The sequence below is a fragment of the Ixodes scapularis genome, unplaced genomic scaffold, assembly GCF_016920785.2.
Source record: "Ixodes scapularis isolate PalLabHiFi unplaced genomic scaffold, ASM1692078v2 PGA_scaffold1__304_contigs__length_218370807, whole genome shotgun sequence".
Classification (NCBI taxonomy): domain Eukaryota; kingdom Metazoa; phylum Arthropoda; class Arachnida; order Ixodida; family Ixodidae; genus Ixodes; species Ixodes scapularis.
The window spans coordinates 108426312-108448076 of NW_024609846.1; the positions used below are offsets into that span (position 1 = coordinate 108426312).

The window sequence follows — 21765 nt, forward strand, 5'->3', positions numbered from 1 at the left end:
TTCAAGACCCTGCACATCTTGACTTTGTTAAAGCTTAGTCTAGCTGCCGGCTAGTCACCCTGCAAATTTATCACCTATTTTACAACTTTACGAAGACTGGAATTGAAAAAGGCATAAAAAGGCAGGAATTGACCAAAACCGTCATGATAGTTGCAAAAAATGGCAACAGCAGCACAGTATGAGTAGTTACCTTTCCATATTTTTGTTTAGTGCTGACTCAGTGGTGGCCCTGTAGGCCAATGAACCAACTTACTCAGCTCAAGCTCGCCTCGTGTAATAATCGCTTGTGCGACTACCGTATGCTATGCCTGGAGACACAGCTGCGCATGCACTCACACCCCCTGAATAAAGTGGCAGATGCAATGACAGTTACTCTTTCACCTTGGAAATTTTGATTTCCTCTCATAGGGTGACCTTCAATTAGGACTGGTTAACATCTCATTTTGGAAATGCACTACTAATATAAAGTAAAGATGGAGTTAATTAAGATTTATCTGGCAACCCCTTACAAATTTGTTTGGGCATACGCATATGGTGGGCACACTCAAAAGCGATTTTAGACCAGGCTAAAAGTTATTTTCAACCATGTACTGTCGTGAGCAAAAGTCTGGATAACACGGGAGCGCCGACCGAATTGCCTCGCCGCGCTCCCTGACGGTGCGGCGCCTGGTGCCGAGACCCGCGCAATGCGCACGCGCGTCCTTTCTTATCTGCTGGCCCACTCGTTCGCTCGCTTCAAAGCGATGCGCTCCTGAGCGATTAAGTGGGCGCTAGGTGCCGCCCCGGGAACCAAGATTCCCATAGCCCCGCTCGCCGCTCGGGACGAGCTCGCATACTACGCGGCACGCGCCGTTTGCGCATATTTTACCCGCGACTCGGCGACGCGTTAAAAACTCTGGTAAAAACATGCACGCGTGGTAAAGTGGTGAATGACGAGCAAAAAGAAAACGCCAAATAAGAAAGAAATATTTATTCAACCCCCTCCCAAGAAAAAACAAGACAGAAAGCGAAAGGAAAAAGAGGCGCTGGTTCAGTTTGGGTGGCTTGTGATTTTTTTATTGTTGATGGCGTCAGAAAGAATCGAAAAAGCATCACCTTCCTGCAAAATGTTGCAATTCTGTTGTGTAATCCCAAAGCAGAAATGGAAATATTCCATTTCTGCTTTCTGCGTCACCGTCACGCGCCGTGACGGTGACGCTGGGATCGCTGCAGCTCAACGCCTCACGAAGAGCAGTAGAGAGAGATAGAAGAAACATCCTTGAGGAGAGCGCTCGGAAACCGGTGCATCCTCACGTCGACGTCACTGAGCACGTCATTCGGAGAGTTGAGGGGTGCCGGAAACTTGAATCTTTGCTATTGTTTAAAATTATAATTAGGGCACACAGACTAAATCGCTTTTCTGTTCTTCACTTTAGAAGTGTCCGAGAACAACTCCCATAAGTATTTGGCCATTGTCCTAAAATCGTTGCATAGCCGCTTTATTTTATGACTTCCGGTACAAGTCATCACAGCTGATGTCAAACTGAACATTTTAAGGTCACTTCGCGAACAACCATGCTGAGAATTTGTGGCCAGTACTTTTTTTTTTCTCGTTGTTTTCTTGAATTCTTGACCCTTTACAACGCGTGCATAATAAATTGAGCAGCAGCTGTTTGCATTGTAGCCGGGGCAAATATAGGGGGAAGCTTAAAAATAACGAATGGAGGGAAGCGAGAGTTTTTAACGCGTCGCCGAGTCGCGGGAAAGATATGTGCAAAAGGCACGTGCAGCGTAGTACGCGAGCTCGTCCCGAGCGGTGAGGGGGGCTATGGGAATCTTGGTTCCGGGGCGGCACCTAGCGCCCATTTAATCGCTCAGGAGCGCATCGCGTTGAAGCGAGCGAACGAGTGGGCCAGCAGATAAGAAAGGACGCGGGTGCGCATTGCGCGGGTCTCGGCACCAGGCGCCGCGCCGTCAGGGAGCGCGGCGATGCAATTCGGTCGGCGCTCCCGTGTTATCCAGACTTTTGCTCACGACAGTACCTTTACTTCTGTAGCAGATGCCGAAAGCACCAATGAATTTATCGCCCTAAATATTTACATCTCTTGACTATAGCCTGAAGTGAGAACAGGAACAAAGCCAAAAGAAGCCCAATATATACTACAGCATCTCAATCTGATCATTCTGTCAAGCAAGCATTGAACACAAAAAAGCACGCAGGCAGGTTCGTGCGTGCTCCGCACACATACTCACGGCGAGAGTTGTTGCAGGTGCGGAATTTAACTTCTAAGGATAAAACGGGCAGAAGTGTCAGAGCAAATCAGCATGATTTACGATTATTTGCAGGCCGACATATTGTAAGCACCCAAAGGCAAATGTGTTGGGCGATGTTACTTCCCCCGTTGTGAAATGTTTTACTTAAAAATATTTCAAGAAGCGGCAGTTGAAAAAGACTTAAAATGCCATTCAATGAGGATGCACATGAAGGCCTCTTGTCTACACGACCTTCGGGTGGAAAGAACTGTTCAAAAATGTAATGATGCACAGATATTTAATTTTTGGTGGCCACCGTCTATCATTTCTCCCTTCAGTAGCCTCTATGAAACGCAGTTTAACAATTGCAAAAATTTTACGCAGGCTACTAAAGCTGACTTGCAAAACGTGCAACTGGCGTTGCGTCACCTTGACACAATTCTATTGCAGGGTTCAGTTTAAGGGTACCCCTTACAATAAATAGCCTTCCCTTGTGCATTGGCTGTGCATGCACTCTGCTATTATAAATAATAGAAGGCCCGTAATGAAGGTAGCGCAACTTACTCATTTTTAATTTGCCACCGACTGTGCTTAAAACATAGTTTGGGTGGGCATCCACTTGAAATATTACGGTAAAAGGCCCAAGTTAAACCACAAAGTAAGAATCGCAGCCTTATACCCGTCAATATTGTGAAAAAGAGGACACATAAATACCGGCAGTGTCCTGTTGGTGAAGTTCTTCAGCTGCGCTTCTGCAGCACTAAGCTGTTCCATGTTGCGGAGAGGCATCAGGAACAGCTCGGGTGGTTCAGGCCTGGCCAGTTCCTGGGGCGTCGCCTGTTCCCCGGGCCTCGCCTGCTCTCCCTGGTGCTTGAAAGACACCACGTGCCCGAGCACCTGCCCAACAGACTTGCAGTTCCCTGTTCTGCTGCTGTAGGTGCCCATTCTGGATGTGCAGGTCTATCACGGTCTAAGCAGCTGAGCGTCGAAGGCTGCAAGGTAACCAAGGCATAAGAAAGCATTATCCATTTTGCTGATCAACATTATGCACTGATGATGCGAAGAAACTTTTTCAGAAACCTGGGTTTCGGGACGGTTCAGAAGAACGCTTGAACCTTCAGGTGTTTCGGATGGTTTGGGTAGCTTTGGAACAGTTGCCAGACACAGTGAGTGTTTCAAATTTTTGTAAAAATTTAAGAGACGTTATAATTTGTATGCAATATTCATAAATTTAATTAAAAAAATGTGTTAATCAAATAAACTTTCTAAAAAGGAGACACGGCCCCAATTTTCAGAACTTCACAGTTTTGGCTTGTATGGTCAAAATGAATGCTCCCACAAAGTTTTATGATGTTTTTTGACAATCAAAGGAAATAAAAATACTGATTCGTCGGCGACGCACGCGAGACACGCTGCGCTTGGCTGCGATAAGCACCAGTTTAAAAATCTGATATATAGGTCCGTGCCTATTAGGCCTAACTTGGTGCCTGTACCCTTGTTGGAACTGCCATTTTCTGGGCTTTCAGGACGGCCTCTTTTTTTAACTACCAACCGTCTAAGAATGGGAGAGAATCCCGTTAAGAACACTTGCCCTGGTATAGAAAACGAAATTGGCTGCAAGCGGCTGCTCTGTGGTCACATGATACCTCGCACCTAGGCATATGACGCTTTAGAATGAATTGGCACTTCCAAGTAAAGCACAGGTCATTAATTGCGCCCCTTGTTAAATAGCAGAAGTTCCCAATACAACTTTGTTTTCTATCGTTTCACTTGCAGCATACAGTGTGTAACAGATATCCACCTTTCTTCGGTTCTGGTAGCAGACGACGCAATGGCGTCTTGTTTCCCGCAGCAAATGACACTCTAGGGCAGACAAACCCTCCCTATTTACTCACGTTAGCAGGCGACGTGTCTGTTAAAGAAAGGTCAGCTCCCTCAGTACAAGCCTGACGAGATCTCAATCTCACAAAACACCAAAATCGGGCCATTGGTACAACATTTCAAGGTACAAACAGAAGCTGCACAGCACGGCGCCGAAGCGAACTTGCTGCACCTAAAAACAAGCATCTAAGCTGTCCGTCTAAAACCTCTCCAGAGTAGGACAGCACCACGGTCGTTCTTGGCAGCATGCAATGCTTTCCCACAGCATTACGAGAAAGTTTTGTGAGCAGTAGCGTATTGAAGGACTCAGTCACTACTGTAATTGTACATGTGTCACTACGAAGATTATGGAGCTAACTAAATTGAGCAACTGCACGCAAGCTAATCTGGTCAAGCATGCTAACAGAGGGCAGATCAGAAACGTGTATTAGCACATTATCAGGACTTTAGATGAAAAGGAACAGTACAAAATAATACTTACTGCATTTCTGCAAACTTGATGCTCTGAACGAAGGCCAGTCAGGGTCTGGTGCTTGGCCCGGTCCCACACGAGACAAGATGTCCGCCCCAGGCATTTTGCTTGGCCACCCGCCGTTGTTTCATACTCACGTCGAACCACAACAGAGGGACGGACGCCACCGTTATTTCGTCATTCTCTTCGATGAACAGTACTCCTCCTCACTAGAATAAAAGGCGTGGTCAGACATGATGTTCATTCAAGTTACTTCACACTGTCAGGTCTTCGCAACCTTTAGCATATATTATAATAACTCCATGGCTATATCCCCATGCACGGCCACAATGAAACACAACGGCGTCGCATTCCGGTATACGCCAAGTAATAAAAGTAGCAGTAAAAGAGAAAAACGGTGCTCATTTCGCGTAAAGGTCTGTTTACACCATGCTTTGTAGCTTTTTACTTGCCACGGTTTCATGATACCGAGGTTTCGTGCAAATAGCTTATTTACATCCAGTTTTTCAAGCAATGGCAATGGCGTTTCGACTATACTCTGTTCATTTTTAAGCTGAGACTAGAAGCTTCAACGCAAGCTTTCTGCCCTTGCTAACACAAGTGCGATCACGCAGGCACGCGCAACCAAAGCACTGCAGAAGCCAGCGAGCTCGCACGGAAGGCGGAGATTCTAGTCTCAGCTTAGGGGCGAACGGAGTATACATTCCTTGCATATGACGGCACGCTAGGTAAGGACGGGGCCCTGTGCCATGCCGGTGGTGGACTTCACAACGCGCGGTTGTGCTTACCAAGGCGTAGGATGCCGCTAACTGCCTGGACATACCGTAGAATACCGTGCATCCGCCCATTCCACATTAAGCGCCCATTACCAAATTTGTGAGATCTGAGGAAATACGCACAGTACATTTATATGTAAAATTGACGACCGAACAAGCACCCATCCCCCATTTTTTTGCGATTATTTCAAAAGTTTGAGTGCACGCTTGCCCGGTATTTAACGGTACACTGTATTTTCATAGAAGGAACCTAGTTTTGTTTGATGTGAACTCGGAAAAACGAGCCGAGCTTACGAAGATGACAGTTAGCCAGTACGTGCGGAATTTTTCAGCATTGGTGCGATTGCGCTACGAGCAGAAAGTTTCGATATACCGCTAAGTTATAATGCAAAAAAAAATGTTGTGTCGAAAAAAAAAAAAAAAAAAGTTGTATTGCGTGCCGCAAAATTTGACGAGCGGCTCTAGGAGTCGCCTGTAGAAAAATTGTTACGACTTTGCGAAGTATGGCAAACAATGCAAGGTTACCGCCATAATCTAAAACCTGATGCAAGGATAAATAAAATAACGGACAAGCGTCTCGCGGACGGCACAAACCGATGCCCCGCCAGCAGCGTCTCGGCGAGCTAGCATGCCTCTACCAACACGGCGCGGTCGCCCCCGGAGACCGCCTTGATCACCGGACACCGCGCGGTGCCAGCCACCAGTGCTACACCCCCCCCCCCCACACACACACACACACGCACGCACGCACGCACACACGCACGCACACGCACGCACGCACGCACGCACACACACACACACTCACTCACTCACTCACTCACTCACTCACTCACTCACGGATTAAGCGCGACGATGGGATGACGAGCTAGCGGGACGGTGAGACGACGCTCCTGACGCCCGACTCATACTTCTATCTCCTCCCCTCACCCTAACCCAAGTCAGTGACAAATGCGCCTAGCGCGCATACACGATTGACTCTATCCCCCCCCCCCCCCCCCCCCTTAATTTCACTTCAACGCTTACAACAACACACGGAGGCCGCTGCCGACCGGTCACCGTCTCGCCGGGCTAGCGGCGCGACATTCGTCCATACTCGGCCGGGAGCCCCGAAGGTGCGCTCGAAGCGTGGAAACAGCACGATGCGACGAAAGGCAAAGGGCATCTACACTACGAACGGGCAGAAGCCGATGCAAAAACGTGCGCGAACGTAAACAGAAAAGTGCCGCCGCTCGCCACTACGAAATAATACGCGGCCGCATCCCTTTCCTGCTGCTCGTAATTTCTCTTACTTGACGGCTACTCCGTCTTGCGGGACATGCCGACGAAACGATCGTCGGGATACGGCGAAGGGCCGTCAACACCGTCGAGTCAACCACCAGCAAGCGTTGTTGAGCGGAAGTTGGTTCACTAGGCCTACATACGACGAAACCGACAGAACACGAACATCAAAATCAAAGCACAGGCGGTAACTTCGAGCGACTTCTGTCCCGCATAGATTTACATGCAGCGCTTTCACTCGCCACCACGGTCACATACAATTTTTCAACCCTGGAGCCAACGTACCTGAACCATGCCGCGAACTACGCCAACGACCCGCTCGCCATTTGTGTTTGCTCACCTTCACCTTGTCCGGCTTTGGATTGGATGCTGGATCGGCTTCCTAGCAAAGTCTATCAACAGCTGGCTCGATGCTGGATAAGGTCTGTTCTAGTCTAAACACGAAGTCGCAAATATATAATTGTGCTACTGTGCTACTCTATAAAAAAAAAAAAAAAACAAAAAAAAACGGGGGCACGAAGAAATACACGACGCTTCGACGAAGTGCCCTCTGGGAACTAGTTGGCCACTCAGTTTCGGTTTCGATTGAGCAGTTTCCTTTCATGCTATCACGCCGTGACCGAATGCGCCGCTTGAGTTTTCGATTATCTGACTTTTCACGAATGTACAATACATTCAAAAGTACAATACATTGATTCATCGGGTTTATATAACTGTAGGGGAAAATAAATTATGTCTTAACGTCGGGGTCAACATTTTTGAACCGAAACTGTTAAAAAGCGAGGGCAGACGCTATGAAAGCGGTGGCAGCGCGTGCAACTGGGTGGATCGCTTACTGAGGCCGACCGCTCAACGACCGCTTGCGCGGAGCGCTCGGCATCTGCCTGGGCAAAGGGCTGGATCGCGCATCCCCGCTTGGTCGCTGCAGCTGCAGCGCGAGAGTGAAGCCACCGATCGGCGATTTTGCATGTTGAAAAATCGCGTTTTTGGAGCGTTGTGGAGGCTGGTGGCAACATGCTGAAGACACGTTTTCTACTCGTTCGTACTCATTCGTCGAAGAAGCTCTTTAAACCCCTGTGTAAGCCCTGAGACTTGCCGTTGAGAACATGAGGAAATTTTTACGGAAGCGCAGTGCCGCAGTAAAAATGCCCAACTCATCGAAAGCAAGTTTCGCCGCCACGATGCAACGCGCGGGTCACGAGTGACCCGCGTGTTGTATCATTGGACTTTTTCCATAATGCAACGTGCGGAACCCTTGTGACGTCACACGTGACGTCAATTGTGACGTCATTATAGGAAATGTCCCATAATGCAATGGGCGGGTCACGAATGAGACTGCACATTGCATTATAGGACGTTTCCCATAACTCAACGCGTTTTTACGCCGACGGCGACGTTGGCGTCGCCGACCCGCGCGTTGCATCATGAGACGCTTCCCATAATGCAATGCGCGGGTCACAAATGAGACGGTGCGTTGCATTATGGGACGTTTTCCATAACGCAACGCGCGGTTACGCCGACGGCGATGTTGGCGTCGCCGTCGCCGACCGCGCGTTGCATCATGGGACGCTTCCCATAATGCAACGCGCGGGACCCTCATGACGTCACACACGCCGTCATTATGGGAAACGTCCCATAATGCAATGCGCGGGTCACAACTAAGACCCGCGCGTTGCATTATGGGACGTTACCCTTAATGCAACCCGCGGTTACGCCGACGGCGACTGCGGCGGCGACTGCGACGGCGATGCCGCTCAAGCCGGAAACGGGCGTCTAAGAGCTGCTCTCTAAAAAATTAATAGATGTAAACCAAATTAAATTTTCATTCCACAGCCATGTTTGATACCGTCTTTTTTAACAAAACTGAAATAAGCCTTTGTTAACTGATTTAGGGATGACGCGGCGTTAATACTAGGCCAAGGATAATATTAGGTGTCATCTTTTAGCATATTGAAGACATATGTCCAACATAATGGTTATTTGTAACCATCATATAGTTTCTATATCAGCGAAAAAACCATGTCGGTTACATATCAAAACTTGCATGGCTCGAATGGCACGTGAAAGCAGGGAGAAAATGTTGTCGGTCAGTCACCGAAAACTCCGTGGCTGAACTGGGCGGTGATTACAGAAAGAAAACGATATCGGCCAGTCGCCGGAAACTCCATGGCTAGACTGACCGCTGACTACAGCAAGAAAACGATGTCGGCCAGTCACCGGAAACTCCATGGCTAGACTGGCCAGTGACTACAGCAAGAAAACGAGGTCGGCCAGTCACCGGAAACTCCATGGCTAGACTGGCCGGTGACTACAGCAAGAAAACGATATCGGCCAGTCACCGGAAACTCCATGGCTAGACTGGCCAGCGACTACAGCAAGAAAACGATATCGGCCAGCCACCGGAAACTCCACGGCTAGACTGGCCGGTGACTACAGCAAGAAAACGATGTCGGCCGGTATCGGGACCTTTCCGGCTGGCGCTGGCCAGTTTAGACAACGAGTCCCCGATATCGGCCGGGATCGGTTTCTTACCGGCGTCCCTGGCCGGGATCCGCCGTACAGCTCCCGGTACTGGCCGACGTAATCCCAGTATCGGCCGACATGGTGTGCTACCTGGGGTCCTTTGCCTGCTTTAAAGCAGTTGTACCTGCTAGTAGATATGCCTACAGAAACTGCAACCTGGAACTAGGGCAGTGCCAGAGAGAAAAGAGATAAAGTTTGGAAAGCTTGCTCGCCCTCCAAAATTTCTGAGCTCTCAAGTGATTGTGCCATAATAAATGCACCAACACCTCTACCGAATTTAAAGACGCACCAAGTTTACTATGTAAAAACTGGTCTCAGTTCATGCATCTGTGGGCAGGTAGGAAATCTTGCCAAAATTTATTCACACCGCACGATGTGCGCAAAAAACTCGCCAAGAGATTTTCATTAAAATATCGGTGGTGACTTATGTCTCCCTAAAATTCTGTATAGCCGGTCGGTTGCAAGACCGAATCATCTACTCGAGCGGTCTACGTCGCTGTGCAAACACGTCGCTGTGCAAACGCAGTCCAACAACACAAAGCATAAAAAAGCAGATGTAGGACAAAATCCGGAGTCCATTGTTCATTTAAAACGGCGTAATTTTTGCTAAAAACACCCGCAGCTTTCTACTCACTGTATGCGTCGGAAATCTTCCACATTTTGAAACGGAACGAATTGGAAGATTCACATATAAAGACGCCCGCTGCGTCATCCCGGACCAGCTGGACCGAATCAGCTGACGACGACGGGACTAAACGAAGTGTGAACGCGTTGAACCGCAACCTCGCAACAGCCAGTTTGCGCTCCGTGTTAGTGTGGGTTTCTATTTCCAAGCTCCGCACCACACACCACGAACGTTTCAGTTCTTTGTCGCATCGAGGTGTTGCACCAAACACGACGAGATCGCCGAAGTCAAAGCAGCGCTGTCATGAACGTTGGACCCTGTGACGCCCTTCGCTTTTAAAGCACACACGGCGGTTACGCATGATACTTTCCGTCTTTCGGAAACATCACAGGGGAACTTCTGTGGTCAAGACTTCGCTATATATGCTCGCAAACCACAGAGCTTCTCGAGTTCCGTCAAACAAAAATAATATCGGCGCCATGTTAAACGTACGTTGTTACCAGATTTTCTCCAACCAAAGAAAAACTACGAGCGGAAACCCGCTCTAGCTTCCAGGGTACATCGGCGGCACCTCCCCCCCCCCCCCCCCCCCCCCCGACCCGCGGCGTATCTTCGACAAGACGCACCGGAAGTCGAGACGCTGCGTACGTCCTTCAACTCCGCAGCCAAGTCAATCCAAAAGCAAAACCAAGAGTTAGGGGCGGGGCGTACTTCTTCGTGGGGTCGACAGAGCGGGAGTTTCAAATGTGAAGAGGTTCTGACTCCGACTAAACTACGTCCTATAACGTAAATATTGCAAAAAAAAAAAAATTATTCGCGGAAGATTTGTTTTGGGACATGCTTGTTCCCATTTAGTCTGCTTAAAAAAACGCATTTTTTGCAGTTACCCTTCAACACAGGCATTGCATGACTCATGAAAAAATGGTCAATGTCCAGGCGAGCTCGTGCGTTTAAATCATTATTTTTTAACCACGAGACTGAGAGGCAACTTGGAGATAACTTAGAATAAACTGAAGAAAGGTGGTAGACAAACGTCTTAAACTCATCAAACAAAATTTATTTAAAACAACGCTTTTATAACCTTCTGCCAAGGTCGTTAACAACATAAAAGCTGACTTAAAATTTAGTGAAATTGAAAACAAATTGGTGTGTTCTTTTTCTACGCTCTGGACGACTTTGGAGAAGGATATAAAACGTTGCATGAAATAAATTTTATTAGCTGAGTTTCAGATGCTTGTCTCATTTTTATGCTGTTTCTTTTATTTGTCTTCAAGCTCCCTTGAGAGTCTCAGGGTTGAAACATCATGATCTGATGCATAACCATACTGAAAAAAAACATTTGAAATTCAAACGGGTGGCAAACTGGTAAATCAAATGGGTGCAAACTTGTCGACCCGTTTGGATCAAACGTGATTATGGGATACAGGTAGCCGTTTGAAACGGTACCCATTTGATACAGGTGCCCGTTTGATACGGCTGCCCGTTTGATACAAGTGCCTGTTCGACCTTGGACGTGACCACACGTTTAAACGTGCCATTCGAATCGGGAAATTATGCGCTAGTCCTAAACGGGGATCGTGTGGTAGGTTGGTTATCTTAAACTTATTTAAGACGTTCCGTCACTCGTAAACCTCTTTATAACATGGAGGAAACACGTAGAACAAATGTGCTCACGTAGGTGCTTGCAAATGGACAGGAAAACAGACACAAAAAATTGTTTTAAATTCTCCTCAAAGTTTATTACGACTTCTGTAGACAAGTACAAACGTGCAAGCGATCTGTGAAATGTGAGAGGCACTCTAAGCTTTTATACAACTGAGAAGATAGCAAACCAAATAAGAACCGAGGTAATTATAGACTATGAAGGTAGACTTTCGGGAAATTATTCGCCCGGCTGCCGCAAGAATAGTTACTGCATAATTATATAGATAATCTGGAAGCGTACAAGTATAAGAACGGTCAATCGTTGCCAAGAAGTAGGTTGCAGTGCACTTACCGTAAAAATAGCGGACTTGAAAGATGTAATCCGTGATATTTGTCGACACGGTCAAAGCAGGACAACCACACAAACACAAATGAGAGGGAACGGCTCCTTGGATGTTTCAACACGATGTGGTGCACAAGCTGTCAGATGCCGAACCCAACCAAACCGCAAGAATTCCTGGCTTCTTTGAAGAATCGCTTGTTGCCGATATAGACGTAGGACTTTTTGAACACTGATAGCGTTGGTGCACATCCAATACGTTGTCGAGAGACATCCTAATAAGACCGCAGGGTTAGGTGACAGATCGAAGCAGGTGAACGCTCGAAGTTCGAGCTGGAACTGACAAGTTACAACAAGCAGACAAAGAAAAAAGCGGCTGCTGGGCGCACCCTTCCGGATCTCGATGCTTATCAGCGTGTAGCTCGCGCGCCGCTGCAGGTCACGTGACAGGTGACCAGAGAGGAGTGAGAGGGCGAGGACCACAGGGACAACCCCTCTCCCTCTCCCCAGGCGTTCCAGAGAGATGTGTTTTCGTAACCTCGAAAAAAAAAAAGAAAAAAAAAAAACACGCGCGCGCATTTTAGCACGCTTGAACCTTGGAAATGGCGGCGGGGCGGCCAGAAGCTCGGCTTGGGCCCTAGCGAAGAAAGTTCTTAGCGCGAGCTCGTAGTTTGACTGCTGCAACGGCGGGCGTGCTCTCGCAATGCTCGATGTTCTTGTAGCCGCGTGTACGCGTGCTACCTTCGCTGAGTCTTGAATTAAAGTGAAACGGAGTCTAGACGTACATTCTTTCACGCGGTCGCGTCGTCTGCGAGAGAGATTCGAGCTCAATAAGTAAATTGAGGCAACAAAGATGGACAAAGTTTTAAAGTTCTGCCAAAAATATCGGCTCACCAACGTCGCGCGTTTACGTAAAACAACAACAAAAAAGGTGTTAGTTTTAGTTGCAGTATAAGCGAACATCAGCCCAATTGAAATATAAATATAATTACTTGCATTACGCGGAGGATCTGAAATCGATGAACCGGCGCTTCCAGCCTTCCGGAAACATTGGCTGCCACGGCTGAAACGCTAGGCGTGCCCACGCCGCCGATCTGTACGTTCAGTATCAAACGGGCTCCGGAGAGCCGTTTGATTAAACCGGTACAGTTTGCAACATGGTCACCGGTTTGAGCAAACGTGCGACAACTTTGCCCGAACGAGTCGCCCATTTGCCCAGACGAGTGACCCGTTTGCCAAAGGAGTGACCTGTTTGTACAAATAGGTGACCGTTATGGCCCATACGGGGGACCCCTTTGAGCCATACGGGCGACCCCTTTGACAAAGTGGTGACCGGTATGGTTAAACTGTTACCTGTATGGACCCGTTTATTTTCATATAGGCGCCAAATAGTTTTTTTCAGTAGGGAACTCATCTGGGAAGCGTCAGGCGCATTCTGAGTGGTTGGTATTGCGTCATCAGAAACATTTGAGTAGTGAAGGAGCAGTGTTGGGAAGTACTTCAAGTACATCGTACTTCAAGTACTACTTCAAGTAGGTTTAGGAAACTTGTACTTTACTTGAAGTACATTGTCTGAGTATGGACAAGTACTTTACCTAAAGTATTATTTTTTCTTGTACTTTCTGGGGAAAGTAGAATTCCAGACTTCAAAGCACATTCCCTTAATATGGTTTTGTTAAATTTGTAATACGAAATGATATTTTGTAAATTCCGAAGAGATACTGGGAGGAATATAATACTCTCACCAGAAACATGAGCAGACTACGCATCGCTCCGTTTGTTCTGGGCGGCTTTCCCGTAGCTTTTTTATCTCGCTACTCTCCGTTCGGTCGGCGCAAGCAAAAAGGTGTAAAATATTATGAAAGCAAAATTAATCACAATGTAGCGCCTGAAACTGCGGTGCGAAAATTTAAACTTCAAGTCGAGGAAAAAGACAGCAGATGGACACCGTCATGATGTTTAGAGACAATTTCTTTGTCCTTTCCTTCGACTTGAAAGTTCCTTAATTTTCTCGCACCCTAATCTCAGGTGTCGCATTATGATTAAATAAAACCTTTTGCTTGCGAGGATATTCCTCTATAAGAAAATTGCTTGCGAAAGCTAGGGGCGGACGTCATCCTCTCCCCTAGTGTAACCACCTTGGGCGCAACAATCCAGCCACCTTGGGTGCAACAATCCAGCGCAAGCGACGCCAACTTAAGAATAGGAACTTCTCGATTTGGCTAAGTTCCTGAAAACAAAATTATTCTGTATCTTTATCAAATATTTGCCGTTGCTTTTGAAAATAGGTCATGCACCCCTGATTACCCCTGAGTGATGCATACCAGTTAGAATATCACTATATAGGGGAATGAAATGGCATCATGAAAGATTGTGTTAAAATATTTGTACTTTACTTTGAAAGTACATTGTATTTATAGTACTTTACTTAAAGTACATTGCATCCACTGTACTTACTACTTTACTTGAAGTACACCACGTCTCATTTACTTTGTACTTTACTGGAAGTGCCCTTTAGTTGTACTTTAGCCAACACTGTGCAGAAGTAAACTGCCTGTCCTATTCGACGAGCAGCGCAGAGTGGTCTCCTCCGTCTAGGCGTTGTGACTCCGCTTTGGCGTTGGAGTAGGAGTCGGCCAAGCGGAGTGCACCGTCAAATGTGAGATCCTCCTGGACTCTCGAGTACCAGTCGTGCAGGGACGCGTGTGTCACGGAGACTGACGATGAATGCTTTCAAAAGCGTGCAGCATTGGGCATCGGGCTCAGGTGGATACTCGCAGTTGGAAAATGATTGTTCGAAGCACTGCTATGAAGTATTTGACCCATTTATTCTTATTTCTTTTTAATGTATATTTGTGTCTGCGGATTCTTCTACAGAGGGGCCTAAGGCAAAATGCACAACTGCCTGACAAGGATTGGCCCTTTCTGGGTGTTCAGCGGGCCACATAAACATTAAGAACAAAAAAGACACACTATACAAAAATTTCAAATACATTCAATAGCCAAATCTAGTCAAATTAAAAACAACCAAATGATTAATATTCAAAAGCAAAGACGAACTAAAAGATACGAATTATAAATATTTTCACGGAAAAGTCCAATAGTCTAAAACACATGATTTCTACACCAGTTTGTACTAGGGTCAAAGAACAAAATATATCAAATGGTGTTCATAAAAAGGGAAAGCAAATAAAGAATACAAAACCACTTTTTTTCGTAACAGAATTATAAAAATAGAAAAATGCAAATTCAAGGTCATTCAATGCAAGGTCACTCGAGGCAAATTTAAAGATCAGAAATATCAAGACAGGTGAACAGGTGCTAACAAAATGTTAGAGGTCTGCAAGCAGGATTTCATTTTTCTTTCCTGACGAGCCGAAAACAGTTTCGCCCGATTGAATTCTTTCAATTACTTACGTGTTATGCGTTTTTTTTAGTTTCTTTACTAGCTCCTGATACGCTTTATTCGAGAAGCTATTCAGCACCTTGAATGTCTCGGCACGAACTGAAGCGATCAATAAGTTCTTGTCCGCGTCCACCATAACTTCATCGACATCAAGACAAGCATGGAACTTTATATGATACAGTCTCCAGTTCTCCTCGTCGGGCGGAATGTCTCGGGACCATAAAAGCGAGGGGTAGAATTCTCCACCATCCTCGTTGCGTGAATTCATCTACGCCTGTTCAGTCCGCTCTTGTCTTGACCCTTGTCGCCAGTGTAGTGAATCCGTGAGTCGGTTACTATTTAACTGTTTATTACAGTATGACAGGCCGAAGAGACATCGCTAGATTCTAGCTAATCACATCGCAGATTGAATGTGCTCGAGCTCCATCCATCAGCTCGAGCTGCGCCGACGACGACGACGATCGTCTTAAGGGTCACTTCAACTTCTGTAATCTGATCAACGTTCGAATGTATAGTTTTGTAAGCTACTTACAATGCTTTAGGATCATGCTGCGTTGTTCATTTTGCTATATGTTAAACTGCATGGGAGGAGGAGATCGGCTATGCCAATTATAGTACAAAGAAGAAAAAAATGTGTGGAGCTGGCGTTCCGCGTAAGTGACCAATTGTTTTGTGATAAAAACAGTACATTACTTCCCAGGCAGCACCGAGTTCTGGGCCAAAACTTGGCTTGCGTCTGGCAGTTTAGGGCATTAAAAAGCCCGAAGAAGCCAAAGTAGTGCCAAACCTGACCTCCCTTGGCAACAGTCTGGGTGTCTTGGCCCTAATTCGCCAAACAAGTGCCAAACTTAGGCTTCGCTGCCGGGTAGTTCGGCAGAGCTTTGGCATTTTCGGGCCAAAATCGCCAAACTAATGCCAAAGTTAGGCTTCACTTTTTGACAGTTCGGCTGTCACCTGGCACATTCGGGCCAAAATCGTCACAAATGTGCCAGAGTTAGGCTTACTACCTTGTAGTTCGGTTGAGATCTGGCATCTTTGGGCCCAAGTCGCCAAACGAGCGCCCAAGTTAGGCTTCGCTTCCCGATAGTTTGGCTGTGATCTGGCAGCTGCGGGCCAAAGTTGCCAAACAAGTGCCAGAACTAGGCTTACTGCCTTGGAGTTCGGTTGATGAGGTATTTGATGTACGCGGGTGGTCTTCATCTTAATTAAATAGAAATCAAGTTTTATTCGGCTGGCAACTTTATCTTATTTTGGGTGTCTCTTGATTTCTGCAGTCCAAAGGTTGGCTGAATGTTTTGACGCGGCTGGAGCAGGCTTTGCAAACACAAATTGTGCCAGATGTTGCACTCGCCCGTAGGTACACAAGCCAATATTGGGACGCGCCTTGAGACTGGTTCGACATTATGGCGCGTTCACACCGGCGATGCGATCTAGTCGCGCCATAACTTTCATCGCAAAAGCAACCATCGCGGGCAAAAAGTGACGGGTTTTAAGCAGTCACTTGCTGACCCGACTTTTTACGGTGCACTCTAGTCGCGGAGAGGCCGAGCCAACCAACGGCGTTCGGAGCGAGAGTTTTTGAGAAGCGACTCGCCAACGAAGGCGTTGGACTCGCTCATCGCACACGCCAAATTAACCAACTAATTACTTGTATTTTTTTTTTCGATCCGATTTAGTTGGATCGCGCCACTGCTTACATCCCCGGTGTGAATCCGCCTTTACAGAAAGTGCTGCCATTAAGCTAACACTGCGCAAGACGGATGTACGCACGTTTCCACGAGAGATATCATTATTAGGCGGCGCATTGCAAAATCGAGCGTGGCTCTGTACGTGTCTTGCATTGTGATTGAGCACTGTCAAATCCTAGCGATAACAAAGAGCGGAAACGACCGAGGCTCCGTGGCGCGGCTCCCGCATCACACTTGGGGAATGAAAATAAAATCCCGGAAATTGTACTATTTTAGCGTGTTGATACTTTTTAAACATTAAAAAGTGGAGACACAAAAGGGACGATACAGACAGGACAATCTGAGCTCTAAAGCCCGCTGCACAAACGGGACGTCCTGCAGAGAAGAACCTTCTCTCCCGAAGCTGGGGGACGGGGAGGGAAAGGGCCAGCGTTGGATGGAACGAGCGTCTAGAGAAGGGGATTAGCTTCGGGGCGAGCCATCCTCTCGAGAGGGAGTGGGGACGGAACAAAGCTGCCTTGGGGGTTCCGGCTAAAAGGTGGAAGAAAGTTAAGCTTGTCAAACGGCGACCTCAGATCCGAGGACGGGCACGTCAGAGAATTTGAAAAAAGCTGCTTGATTAGCCGGACGACCCAGTGCGGTCTACTGGTTCTAGAAGGTGACTCGGAGGAAGAAAACTCGTTTTGCTCGAAAACTCTAAAACCATTCTGGACGTGAACTCTTGCCACAAATAAAAATAACACATGCATGAAAAACTACGAAGGCAACTAAGCTTTCTCCTATGATGGGAGAATGCGTGAGCATTACAGGCAGATTGATGTTGGCGCAACTTGCAATAAAGGAAGAAAAAAAACGTTATGTTGGCGCAACGGACAGCGCGCTAGTTTCACGATCAAGAGGGCCTAGCTTCGAAACCGGGCATGGCATGGTTTTTTTTCTCGTGTTCTTTTTTTTATTTCGTTTTTTTTTGGTCACGTGACAAGAAACATCACATGAACAGAATTTTTTTTTTGTGCTCGTCACCAGAGATTTTTTTTCTTATTTCTCCTTTCCTTCAGTCTTTCTTTCTTTCTTTCTTTCTTTTTTCCTTTTTTTTCGGTTTACGCTTCCTATCGCAAAACTCTTTGCACCTGTTTCGCGTTACATTGGCGTCAGCCAAATCATTTTATTTATGGCAGGGAATTCTGCCGTAAGTACCTTATGTTACTATTACCAGCCCTGGCTTGCAATTTCTGCTATCCAAAGGACTGGACTATGCCCTTGCTCCACGGTACGTTACAAAACGTGACCTAATAATTGAAATTGAAGAGAAACTCAGACATGTGCACGATGTCACAGGGGTAAATCTCGCGAGAAACCGCGTTGTCAGTGTTTTGAACAATCCGAAACCGGCCGGGTCAAATTTAGATCAACAAGAACGCATTGCTCTTAATGAGTTGAAGTCAGACAGCTCCATCATGATTTTAAAGACCGACAAAGGAAAAGGAACCGTTGTGCTTGATAGGGATGACTACATGAAGAAGATGTATGAAGTTATAAATGACAGTCGTTATTTCGTGAGGCAATCAAGTGATCCCGCTGCTAAGTCAGAAAGAGAGTTAGTTGCACCTTCGAGAGCTGAAAAAGAAAGGACGCATCATTCACGACCTATACCGTCGTCTCTTCTCCTTTGACGCCGCGACACCCAAGATGTATGGACTCCCCGAAATTCACAAACCAGGTTGCCCCCTACGCCCGATTGGTTAATCCACTTACAGCCTTTCCAAATATCTGGTTATGATTCTGAGCCCTCTTACGGGAAACAATGAGTTTAGCGTCCGGAATTCCCGTGACTTTGTTGAACTTATTAGCGCTCAGACCCTGCTACCGCAGGAGGCTATGGTATCCTTTGATGTGATTTCATTATTAACGAATGTCCCCAACGCCCTGGCGGTTGATGCGCCCGTGACCGTTTGTTGGCAGACCAGTCGTTGTCCACTCGCACAACCCTCCTTGTTGATGAAGTTATACTCCTTTTGCGTTTTTGTCTCAACCAGTGTAATTTTAGTTTTAATGAGGACATATATCATCAGGTCAGCGGATGGCCTATGGGGAGTCCAGTTTCCGTAACCGTCTCGAATCTCGTCATGGAATATGTTGAGGAAAAGGTAATGTCTGGCATTGATTTCCCCGTGAAGTTCTACCGTCGCTATGTCGATGACACTTTTGTAATAGTTAACAGAGAGAACGTAACCGATTTTCACCGGAATATGAATAGTGTCCGCCCCTCAATTCAGTTCACCTGCGAACATGAAACCGATAGTACCTTGCCGTTTTTATATGTACGTGTCCATAGAACTAGAGAATCTTTCTTTAAGATGGAGACATCTGTATATGGTAAACCATGTGACAGACAAAACTTTCTTGACTACCACTCTCATCACCCTACTCAACACAAAAGCTCAGTTGTAAGATCGTTGCCTTCATCTTTCAGAAACAGTATCATCTAACTCAACACTTAGCAATCAAGAACTTAGCCATGTGCGGGAGGCTTTGAAGAAACGTAACTACCGCGACCGGTTTATCAATCGCGTTAAGAAACAAATGTCCCGTCGGCGCCCGGATCGAGCCGAACGAACACGTGATGTCGTGTGCATCCCGTACGTTAAGGGGGGTTCGGAGGCATTGGGACGCGCCCTTAGGCCGTTGGGGGTACGAACTGTACACAGACCCTACAGAACATTTACCAATGTTATTTCCAAGCCAAAAGACCCGACCCCGCCAGAGGCAGAAAGGGTCGTGATCTACCAGGTGCAGTGCAAGGAATGTGACGCTTCCTACATTGGAGGGACGAAACGAGAAAGAAAAACAAGACTAAAAGAACACGCACGGGATTTCGCCAATTCCACGAACGCCACCCGCTTCAAGTCCGAACTCGTCGACCACGCATGGACGTCAGGACACCAATTTGACTTTGACAAGGCGAGGGATAAAAGTTGGAGACCGAGGAAGCTGCTGGAATCTTGGTTCATCCAGAACGACAAACGCGGAAGTGATTCATCGCTGGTAAACAAGAACCGTGGCCCCCTGCCGGACGTGTACACAAACTTTATGCCTAAATAGCCGAATTTTTTTGTGCGACTCTCACTCGCTCTGCGCTCTACTGAAGATGCCTCCCGCATGGGAGGCGAAATGTTTAATTAAATTGTTATTTTTGTTATGTCAAGCCGTTTTTGTTATTACATTTACCATGTCTTCCCCCGGCTTTTGGAATATTTTTGTGCTCCTAATTTCACCGGCACGACAGCTATGGGAGGCCACTGCGAGCGAGTGGGGACAGAAATAATTGAGGCGTATCGCATGGCGACAAGCCCGAAAAACATAACCACCCCGTCCATTTCGCTCTCAAGAAAGGATATTATCTTTCTGAGGCCCTCAATGGAAGCCGAACGCTGACAGACTAGGCAAGGCGACAAGGTCACCGGCAGAAGCGGCCTTTCTTTTTCTGCGTTGTTGATTCCCCTTCGACCTCGCTTTTTGCAAATCCTCCCCACCTGCTTTTGTGTCTTCGTGTGGCTGCCAGCGAGCGCGACAGCCGCTTTAAGCAAATCAAAAGGGTGAAGCGAAACGCGTGACCCAGCGTGACCTCTCTACGTAGGACGCGTAGGACAAAAACGTTTGGGCGAAAATTGTTCACGTGACTTTCTCTGTCACGCTGATGGGACCTCTGGGGATGTCGTTTTCGCCGTTTGCCTAGTTATAGAAATAAGCGGGCCACGTAGGTCCGGTTTTCGAACTGCTCTTGAGTGTTCTGTTGCTTTCGCGCGTTGCAGACGCGGCTGTGTTTTTTCGTCGTAAACGGTCGGAATACGTCCATGCCAATTTTTCGGTAACAGCCACTTTTTGCACCGGAGTTCGTGGAATACTTGTGATGTGTTTGTTGGACACGCTTCGACAAAAACTGCTCTTCGTCGGCGACGAGACGTCAGTCCTCGAATCCTCGAATCTGTTTGTGGGGTGCCTGAGTTGGATTATGCATCTATCAAGGATTACATGATATCCCTCTTTTATTAGTAAGTGCACTGCAAGCATGATTCTGATAGTCGTCCTGCTTTCCTCTCAATCTCCGCGGTTTTTGTGTTTTGCTTGGCATGAGGACAGTGTTAATTATATTTTATAATTTGCTTTTCGTTTTACAGAGAAGTGTGACCTTTGTAAATATGTTGAGAATACACTGTGTGTAATGATAGTTGTTTAATTAACTTCTGGGAGCGATCAAAAAATTTGTTTGTCCGTATAAGTGATTGGATATGCAACAAATGACATGCAACGTACTCATACTTGCACGACGTTCGGCCAATACGAAGCAGACGCATCGTAGAGTTTTCGCACAATATTGCGCGAACGCTAGGCCGGGGCGAAACAGCTGTACGACAATACCTGCCGGGTATCAAACGGTGGTGAAAAACTGGACAGTTGAGCGATATTGGAACCGACTTTCGGCCGGCACTGGCACGATACTGCAAAGTGTTGCCGTGCTGCTTGGGAACGGAGGTGATGACATCTTACCATCGTATTTCCAACGCTTATTTAATTTATTTCTCTTCTGGGATGCGTGAAAGAGCACTTCTGTGACACACCAAAGATATTCGAAACTTGGGCTGGCCTCTCGGCTTTCTTTGCCATTTTTGGCACTTATCTGGCACTTCAGTGGGTAGCCAGAGAAGAGCCAAACTTCGGCATGCCCCGAATCGACAAATTAAGATTTACTGCGGCAGTTATGGCTCAAGTCTGGCACCTACTTTGGCACAACTGTGGCGGTCCAGAGAAAAGCCAAACTCGGCGAGGCCTAAATACCGAAATTAGGCGTTGCTTTGGTAGTTATGGCTCAAGTATGGCACACTTCGGCACACCTCTGGCG

At 46.9% G+C, this 21765-nt stretch overlaps 1 pseudogene; it reads left to right on the plus strand.

Annotated features, from left to right (window-relative positions):
• LOC120836259 overlaps positions 1-21765 on the plus strand; it is a 181663-nt pseudogene that overhangs the window by 96037 nt on the left and 63861 nt on the right.